At 40.9% G+C, this 10,604-nt stretch overlaps 1 protein-coding gene across 4 annotated transcripts in view; it reads left to right on the forward strand.

Moving 5' to 3' along the window:
- The window catches only part of AUTS2 (activator of transcription and developmental regulator AUTS2), a 1,117,705-nt gene that overhangs the window by 596,375 nt on the left and 510,726 nt on the right, over positions 1–10,604 (forward strand). The gene's annotated exons all lie outside the window — the stretch shown is intronic.

Raw genomic sequence — 10,604 nt, forward strand, 5'->3', positions numbered from 1 at the left:
CCAGAGTTAACCACTTCTATCATCTTAGATTAATTTTTTCTATCCTTAAACTTCATGTGAATGAAATTTTACAATATGTACTTTTCTGTTTCTGGCTTCTTTTGGTACTGAGTCCAAGCTTGTACTGCTTGCCACATGATAGTCCAATAAATCGAGAGACGCGTTATTGAGGCGAGGAATAGCGACTTTATTTGGAAAGCCAGCAAACCAAGAAGATGGTGGACTCATGCCCTAAAGAACCGTCTTGCCTGAGTTAGAATTCAGGTTTCTTTTATATTAAAAGGGGAGGGAGTAAAGTCAAACACTTCCTGGTTCCCATCAGCCTCCAGAGGGGATGCGTTAATTTGTTCCTCCCTGCAGTCATTCACAGGTGGGCTTGGTCAGGATGTTTCCTGTGAGCTAACAAAAGGTATTTATCTTAATGCTCATTACCTGGGAGGCAGGATTCCCAGAGATGGGCCATTATGTATAACTTACAGGCAACATCCCTTTAGTGATTAACTTGTAATAGAATACAAAAGGTTCTTCCCTATTACAATTCCCCACTGTCAGTGTCCATTCCACAATCTTGTGGGAAAAGAACAAAGGCCACTCTGGCTATTTCCTGCTGAACAGAGGTGATGAATGTTCCGTAGAACCTTTAGTCAGTCCTTTTTTATCTACAACTACTTGAACCCAATGAAACCTCTTAGTAATTTGTTGTCTAATTCATAATTGAACTTGGGGTTTCGGTTCCAGTGCCCAATCCATATACTAAATTCCTGTGCTTTTTTGACAAAATTAAACAAATTGGTTGCCCCTTCTCCATATACAGTAGAATTTACCATCTACTTAAGTTGGATAGGCAGACCTGTTGGAGGCAAACTCATGAATAGTATAGTGCCCAAAGTTTTTAATATAATTGGCAACTGCTAGGTCTTTTAGCATTTACAGATTCTTCTGCCCGGGCAGACACCTGGAGTGGCCTGCCGTACAATATTTTAAAGGGGCTTAATCTAAGCCTGCTTCTGGGAGCCACTGATCCATAGCAGGGCAACTGGCAAGACCTTATCCCAAATTAAATTAGTCTGATGACATATTTTAGTGGCTTTTTTAAAAAGTATGACTCTTTTTTTTGTTTTTTTCCTGTTGCTTGTGGTCTCCAGGATGAATGTAGTTTTAATGCCTTAATCCAAATCGGGATGATTTCCCTAAGGAAAGCTTTAACCACTTCAGAGATTTTCTGTCCATAGGATATGCTTTCACGCATCCTGAAAAAGTGTCCACACCAGCACTAGCAGGTTATCTGAAGTTTCTTGCAGTTCGAGGCATTTGAGTAAAGTCATTCTTCAGTCCTCGATGGGGCAGCTTCCTCTGTGTTGAGTCCCCACCTGGGGAGGTCTGACAGCAGTCTTTGGGTTAATTTATAAGACCTTGGGGGAAAGAGCTCCATCTCCTCTCCTGGGGTTTTCACGAGTGCCATCTGTAGGCTTAAAGTGTGTTCTGGTGGGACTCTGATGTCAAGCTATTCTGGTGAAAACCTTCAGGGTGAGGTCTATCAGAAAGTTAATCAGCTCGTTCCCCACTGTCCATTTTACCTGGGGTTCCTATGGGGAATTGGGTGCCTCAAGTCCAGGAGAGCCGCTGGGCCTCTTCATTCAGGGTGTTCCTCTCTTTCTTACCATGAGAGGCTCTCATCTTCTATTGTTCTTCTTCTGTTTTCTCTTAGAGCAGTCTGTTTTCCAATGTCCTCCTCCTTCCGGTAAGCACATTATTCCTTCCCCAGTGGTGGCTTAGCTCTCTTCGAGTTACTCACCTCCCAGGAATCCAGTGCCACTGCCAAAAAAGTGGTGTTTCATTTTGTATCTTCTTTGTTCTGTTGTTGTTCCCTGTTGAGTACTTTAAAAGCAACGTCTGCCGATTGAGAAGGGTTCATTCCAACTGTACCATCTAATTTTTGCAATTTTCTCCTGATATTTGAGGCACTTTGCCCCAAAAAGGTCAAATTTACCATGCTAATATTTTCAGGGGCCTCGGGATCTACATTAGTATGACATCTGGAGGCCTGATAAATCTTTTCCAATAATTCAGAGAGGACTTTATTTGTTCTGCTGAATTTCTTGAACTGTGTTCAAAACTCTGGACTTCCCTGGTGGCGCAGTGGTTATGAATCCACCTGCCAGTGCAGAGGACACGGGTTCGAGCCCTAGTCTGGGAAGATCTCACATACCACAGAGCATCTAAGCCCCTGAGCCACAACTACTGAGCCCATGTGCTGCAACTACTGAAGCCCAGGCACCTAGAGCCCGTGCTCTGCAACAAGCCACCGCAGTGAGAAGCCCGCGCACCGCAATGAAGAGTAGCCCCCACTCACTGCAACTAGAGAAAGAAAATCTGTTACCAAAAGCAGTTCAATATATAAGAAAACTTCTTCCTCTTTGAGAACCAAATTCAGGTTTTTTACCACTTTACCTTTAAGATTTATTTTCTTAATAGTTAAGTTCAATCTTATCTTAGAACTTAGTTTAAAGTTACGAAAATCTGGAGAGGTTATTCTAGATAGACATTCCCAAAACATTATTCCCATAGAGTTTACCCAAAACTCTTTATTTACCTCTATTTTATTTACTTAAAAGCTCTGTCACATTGTTATTTTTCTTGCTGACAAACTTTGTAACAGGAATAAGGTCTTGTTTGATTTCTAGTAAACCTAGGTACAATAAGAGTATTATACTTAATGTTGGTGATTCTAAAGACATCTGTATCAAACCAACAAGCTTAAGCTAACTTTAACACCATATATTAATTCAATACTGAATATTTCCTAGATCATGTGAACCTGACACTCATTCTGTCCAGTTTCTTTTATATTTGAGTATTAATATAAACACTTAATTTCCTTAAAGCCAATTAAGTAGAGCTCTTCTACAAATTAATTTTGGCAGTGCCACACCTCTATGACACATGTACAGACACACAGACACCTCATAGTCACCATTAAAAATTTTAGCCATGAATCAGGTACCACAGTGTAAAACCCATCAGTTTACAGAAGAGGTTGAATTCAAATTGGGTTTTCTGGCAGATGGGACAGGTCAAGGTCACCTGTCAGACAGTTAAACCCTTTTTACTAATATTTATGAAAAAGACACTTCTATTTCTATTTGTAGTTTTTAGTGATTTTAGGAACCAAGTAGAACCTTTCTCTTCCTTGGAATGTTCCACTCTTGGAAAAGAACAGAGGTTTTTTTTCCCCCTGTTCCTTTCCTCCATTTGACATCAGAAAAAGTTTTAAATATCACAAAACTGATTTGGCCATTAATGGAGAAACTGCCAAACAAAATGAAACAAAAAACCCAAAGAACAAAAAAAATTCTAAAGAAACCCTGAAGTTGTGGTCTTGGGGTTTTACATATACCAACGACACAGGAGACCATAAATGACGTAGTTAACACAGCAAGGGTAGCAGTACGTGGTGCACAGGGTCCCAAGATAACCCTGCCTAAACCCCTGTGGAGATCCTACCAGGTACTGTGGACGCACATTGTTACAATAAAATATCATCTTCCTCTCACCCATGGGTTCATAGCTGTAATCAGATCTTTTATCCAAAATGCACCTCAGAGGACTTTCTTTAGGGATAGTTGAAACAGTCCCCATTTTTAAAGATAGAAATTCAAGACAAAACACAAACAGCATACACAAATGCTAGCATCCAAAGAAACAAAAGAACCGGTTCACAAATCGGATAAGAGTCCAACAACTCTTTCCTCTCTCCAACAGGGTACCCCACTCAAATACAAAACAAACTGGCTTATTCCGGAGAAAAAGCCCCAAATGGAGAGGAAATAAAGTTTCCGGCTGTACACACTGGAGCAACTTACCCTCCTGTATGGAGCCCATTGGCTCCCAAATGTTGATTCCTTGTTCCAACTGCCAAGTGCTAGGGCAGCTGGTACCACTTCAGAGAACTTTGAAGGGCAGATCCTCAGGACAGGTGGTCCCAGAAGTTGCTAGGGCTTTACCCGAAAATTCCCCAACCGGGGCCAGCTGGCCAGGAGCAGCAAGGTTCCTTGGCTGGCTCACCAAAGTTTGTTACCAAGTCCAAGCTCGTACTGTCCGCTGCACGACAGGCCAGTAAATCGAGAGAGAAGTTGCTGGGGCAAGGAATAGCGACTTTATTTGGAAAGTCAGCAAACTGAGAAGATGGTGGACTCATGCCCCCAAAGAACCGTCTTGCCTGAGTTAGAATTCAGGCTTCTTTTATACTAAAAGGGAAGGGAGTAAAGTCAAACACTTCCTAGTTCCTGTCAGCTTCCAAAGGGGATGCGTTAGTTTGTTCCTCCCTGCAGTCATTCACAGGTGGGCCTGGTCAGGATGTTTCCTGTGAGCTGACAAAAGGTATTTAGCTTAATGCTCATTACCTGGGAGGCAGGGTTCCCAGAGATGGGCCATTATGTATAATTTAATCTTACAGGCAACATCCCTTTAGTGATTAGCTTGTAATAGAATCCAAAAGGTTCTTTCTTCCCTATTACACTTTCATTCAGTATAATATTTTCTGAGGTTCATCTGTGTTTTTAGGTGTAGCAGGGGGTTGTTATTTTTCTAGTTGCTGTATAATATTTTATTTATATATATGTCACAGTTTTCTTATTGGTAGGCACTTTGGGTTATTTCCGCTGGGGCTATTATTAATAAAGCTGCTATGAACATTCTTCTACATGTGTTTTTAGGAACATGTATGTGAACAATTTTAATGAATACGTAATTTTGGCTCTTGCTTTTTTTCCCCTCTTTTTCAAAGGTTATCATTATATCAAGTGCTTTTTCTTGTTTCTTTCATCACCACAAGTGTCATTAGTATTTTTATCATATTTTTAGTGGGTGTACATTAAACTTATTTGCATTTCTTTCATAAAAAATGTTAGTCAAAAGCCTATATTTAATAATTAACACAAGTGGCGGTTGGTGCTCAATAAATATTTGTTTGCAATTTTCTAAGAAAAATTCCAGTTCTAAGTTTTTTTTTTAAGTATTTAATAGTTCAAGGTTAAACAAAATTTGTTGCTTTTTCTGCCCCTTTTTCATGTTCCATAACATTATGAGATTCAAATATCTGTAGTATTACTTTTTTCATACACAGAAGCAGGAATTGGTGGGAGCACTGGTCTCTATAAACATGTATTTGAATTTATTTTTTTACACATTTCATACTGGGTTAGAAAAAACTCTTTAGTTTTGGAGATGGAGGAAGCCCTGTAACCTTCCGCCTTGAGCTTAAAGAATTGGACCCCTTTTTATAAGACTCTTGGGGTTACTGCTTTTCCACCTCTTTCCTATGTTCCCTCCCACAGCAGCAAGCACATATGCACATATGTTTGTACAAGTACCTACGACGGTCTCTCTGTGTCCTGAGCACATAATTCACATGGTACTTGGAAATGTTTTTGCCTGAGGAAATGAGTATTACAGTTGTGAGGTATATGAATTGTATGCTTTTATCTTAACCGGATGGTGGTTTTTCTTCTCAAAAATGGTTGAGGGGGCTTCCCTGGTGGCGCAGTGGTTGAGAGTCCGCCTGCCAATGCAGGGGACACGGGTTCGTGTCCCGGTCCGGGAGGATCCCACGTGCCGTGGAGCGGCTGGGCCTGCGAGCCATGGCCGCTGGGCCTGCGCGTCCGGAGCCTGTGCTCCGCAACGGGAGAGGCCACAACGGTGAGAGGCCCACTTACCACAAAAAAAAGAAAAAAAATGGTTGAGGCTTCTGATGGGGTAGTATGAGCTGTGAAGGACACAAGGAGAATAGGAAGGGAAAGCAATTGCTTAATGGACCTCGCATAATTGTGACTATGACTCCAGGTCTGCCGAGTTTAAAGATGGAATTGCAGGCAGATAAATTTGTCGAGTTTGACTTAATCCCTTGGCTTTTATATGATGTATATTTTTTTCATTAACAGCAGTGTACCTTTCATCTCTGCTTTCACAGAAAAAGTGGTCTAATTTTTGGTGGACTTTCTTTTCTGTCCTTTTTGATGCTAAAACTGTTCCCCTAGAGTCCTCATCAACCTTTAGGCTGTGGAGAGAAGTCCACAAGTCACCAAGGCTGATTTTCCCGTTGCCAGGAGAGGGACTCTGTATGCAGCAGGTTAAAAAATCAGGCGTGAAGTAAGTGGCCTCATAGCCCTGTACCAGCTTTACTACGAGGGGAAATTTGTTTAGCATTTACTACTTTATCTTATCTGATTGTCAGAATGGGACCTTGTTCAAAAGGTTTCTCGTGAGAAGGGTAGGCAACACTTGTGATTTTGTAGTTTTCACACAAGAAGAGAAAACCCAGTTCATGGTCTGGAATCACCACAGCTGAACTCCATCATGTGATGCCATTGTTTTATTGGTAGAAATCCTAGCCAGGCGTTTAATTCACATTTGTGGATCAGAAGCCATAGATATTTGTGTTTTCAGTACACTGTGTTTTTCTGACACTTTGGTCATTATCATAGGGTTACTAATATATATTAAGATGTAGCACGTTAATTTTATATTATATTTATCAATATTTAGCTCCCACAATGGGTACTAGATGGGTAGAGCATATGTCAAGACTTTTCAGGTTTGGGGACTATTTATTTTTCGAGAACTGGTATTTCTTGAATGTTGTTCACCTTTCCGTTTACATCCTTCTGAAATCTTTCTCATTTCTCTTTCAGTGTTTTCTTCTTTCCTCTAAGATCTCTGATTTATCTTTCACACTCCCACACTCCTCTACCTAATAATAATATTATTATATAATATTAATAATATTATCATCGTGAACATTTATTGCATGCTTACCTATGTAAGTTTTTTTTTTGTTTTTTGGGGTTTTTTTTTGCGGTACCTGAGCCTCTCACTGTTGTGGCCTCTCCCGTTGCGGAGCACAGGCTCCGGACGCGCAGGCTCAGCAGCCATGGCTCACAGGCCCAGCCGCTCTGCGGCATGTGGGATCTTCCCGGACCGGGGCACGAACCCGTGTCCCCTGCATCGGCAGGCGGACTCTCAACCACTGCACCACCAGGGAAGCCCCCTTTTTAAGTGTTTTTGTCCTGTGGTATTTTTGTCCACATTTCACAGAGGAGGAAACTGAGCCTATGTCTTGCTCTCTTTCCCTTTCCGAGCATAAAGTCAGCCCTTCTCTTTAGACATAACCTTGTGCTCCCATTCAGCAACTCAGACTCACTTAGAATTACATTTACTTGCTGGGCCTTGTGGGTGTTGGTCCTTTGAATGTTGTTTTGCTAAACGTCTAAAACATGAGTCCCCTTCCTGTAAATCTCATGGTGGTTGTGTTATCTGTTTGGAAGAAACAAAGGACAGGGGTTGTGAATCTCCTCACTGTTGCACAACAAGGCACCTCATGTCCTCAGGGTGATAGGCAGATACAGAATACACCTGGGGTGGGAAAGTGAAAGTGTGGTTTTCTGTCCTTGTGGTTGTAGAAAATATTCACATTAAAGATTCATTTCCTAACATTACTGATTAAAGGGCTTTCCTCAAAATCTACCAGTTGTTAAGGTTTATTGTGCCACTAATTTGGAGCAGAACCGCCTCTGTGTTGGGTGGGTGTGTTGACATATAAAGCTGTTTGAAGCTTATGAAGTGCACATTAGTTGTGTCATAAGCAGGAGGGGCTCATAGGCTGTGTCCCTGCCATCTTTTCTGTGCTACCTTTTATTATTACTTAATAACTAGAACACGTACTATCACCTGTAGTTTAGATGGATTCACTGCTTCTCCTACTAGACATGGGAGCAGGATACCTATCTTCCACCTCTGTGTTTCTGTCACCTGACAGGGTAACCTAGCAGGATCCAGTACCTGTTTGTTGAATGGGTGAGTTCTGATGTTTAGCTTGGTTCCCAAAACACAGTGGACACTCGATTCACATTCTTCCCACCAGTCTGAGGGCGGCTGACTGTCTGCCTCAACTCTTCATTCTTAGGAGTTGGATTAGAAACAGCTAGCTGAGTACATTGGTTCTTTGGTGACTGGAGACACTTACTGCTAAGAGTAAATGACAGACTTTTTTGTCATTTTAACAGAACTTAATGGGAGTGCTGTCACAATAGTGATCTTCCCTAAGTGAGAACAAGCAGAGGTAAGGAGGGAGGGTGGCTGAGCTGACATGGGTGCTAGAAAGAAAAGCAAGAAAGGAAACAGCTGGGACTCTGGAAGCAAGTGAAAGAAAAGGACATGAAATAAGACAAAGGCCGAATTAAGGGAAAGAAAGAAAAACAAAAAGCTGAACACGTAATGACCACGAAAAAAGGGATGGAATGGATTACTAATGTTCCCTAAATTATCTCTTAATATGTGTCTTGTCTTTTAATTCAAGTGGTAGAGGAAAGAGATCTAGCAAACCTTTTTGGGCCTGCTCAGGCATTTCAGTTATCTTTCCTATTTTTTTAAGGAATTTCCGTGAGTTTTCTTTCATGGTGTCATTGCCTTTCATCATCACTAAGGCCATGTTCATTCTCTGCCTCTCTTTCTCTTCAAGGGGCTGGCAAAGCTCAGCTGCTACTATTTATTTGTTTCTTATATTGGACTATGTGTTAAGATTTCATTTGAAAAAAGTTTTCACAGGTAAAAATAAAAATTTCAAAAACACTAGCGTAACAGAAGGAGCTCTCGGTAGAACTTCTCTGCGATGGGATGACCAGCCGTGAGTTTTTTGCTTCATTTCTGAGACTCTTTATTTTTCCCATTGGTAAATTGAAGATGAAGTATATAATTTCCAAGAATCCTCCCTGCTCTCGTATTTTAAAGAAAGGATTATCTACAAGGACAACAAAAAAGGGAGACGTAGATAATTCTGCTTCACTGCCTGTTCTGGGTACTCTATGTACTTTATCTTTTTTAATCCTCCTAACAGCCCACTTATTAGATGGGGAAACTGTGGCGCAGAGAAGTCATTGCTTCCCTGAGATAACTGAGCAATTGGTGTTTGTGTTCTTTCCATCATACCATGATCTTTCCCATTGAGCCAAGCCAGGATACAGTAAAGAAAACAAAAATATAAAATGAAAAAATATAATGAGAATCAGATGACTAATACTTCATGGAGGCTTTGACTCAGATGTCATTTCTTTAGAGGGGCCCTCTCTGACCACCCTTTGAAAAACCATACTTTCCGTAATTATTCTCTGTTCTCTGCAACTTGCTCTGTTTTTTCATAGCGCTTATCACTGTTTGCCATTACATTTTATATTCTTTGCTAGCAACCCAGACCAGAATGTAAGGTCCATGGAGGCAAGTTCTGGACCCTATTCACTACTTTATCCCTATTGTTGAGAGCAGTGTGTGGTACAGAGTGATGCTCAATAAATGTTGAATGAATGAACACAGGTTATTAAAATTCCTAGAAAAATTTAAAAGATGGGCTTATTAGTCAGAAACTCAATTTATATTTTCACTGTTTTCCTTTCGGTATTCAAAAATGCAACACCATTTGTTCACATTTCTAATGAGATACTACAGTATTTGTCATTGCTATAGCAAAGTAGGTGGTGCAGTTTCACTGATGAATGTGTGTGGCCTACTTTCCCTTGTGGAAATGGAGTGAGTGAATGTTTTGTGTGGAACTGAAAAGCAGTGTTCAGGCTCTTTAGGAAGTCAGGTTCACACTGTCTTCCCAATAAAGTTTTCTCATTAATGCTTTTTCTTCCTGTCTTGTCTTTCCCATTGATGCATATCGTCAGGCTCATGATTCTGATCTGTAAGTGGCTGTTAACAGTTTTAGTAGCTAAGGCGGAAATGAATCTCAAACCACTTCCTTCAGAGTAGTAACTGCATCCTCTACTTCAGAGAGTATTTTGTCTCCTTAATGACAGTTGTTTTTCTCTCCTCCCACGTTTAGCGTCTGTTTGGTTTTACAAGTATAAACACATTTTGGCCTTGGGGGCTCACCTGAGTTATAACAATGTACTTTTTAATGCATCTACTGGCAGTAATTACGCTTACTCCACTCTGTTATTTTCTTTGTCCAGTACACACGATGCTCCTTCCCCCCATGTTATACTATGTTGGCAGAGAGCATTATGGGCAGCTCTGCATGCGGACCCGTCACCCAAACCAGCATATATGGAAAAGACAGCTAGCGGAACAATGATTTTTTTACTTCATGTTGTCTGCACTGCTCTGTTTAATCCTCAGTCACATCATATACTTCCTTCATAAAGTAAGTTCTGCACAATTATATATTTCTAGTTCCTGTTGTAGAATTTCAGAGAACTCAGTCAGTCCCACCCGTTCGCTAGTTAGATGAAGAGACTGACTGTGGGGAGGGGCCTCGGATTAGGCCTACAGGCCTCCTTAGACAGGGACTGTCTTATTCACTGTTGTCCTCTATGTCTAACACAGTGTCTGCACATAATAGGTGTTCAATAAAAATTTGCTTGTTTTTTCAAGGTCACAAAACTAGTGCTTGCAGAGCTAGAACTTGAACCTGTGTCTCCTAGTTATTTGTTCATTGTCACTGCCACAATTATCTCATTGTAGTTTAAATTAGGGAGCCAGCTTCCAGTCTTTTAAAACACAATTACCTTTCAATTCATCTCTGGTAAACAAACTGCAGCTGTCCCTCATTG

The sequence above is a fragment of the Pseudorca crassidens genome, chromosome 15 (assembly GCF_039906515.1).
Source record: "Pseudorca crassidens isolate mPseCra1 chromosome 15, mPseCra1.hap1, whole genome shotgun sequence".
Lineage (NCBI taxonomy): Eukaryota > Metazoa > Chordata > Mammalia > Artiodactyla > Delphinidae > Pseudorca > Pseudorca crassidens.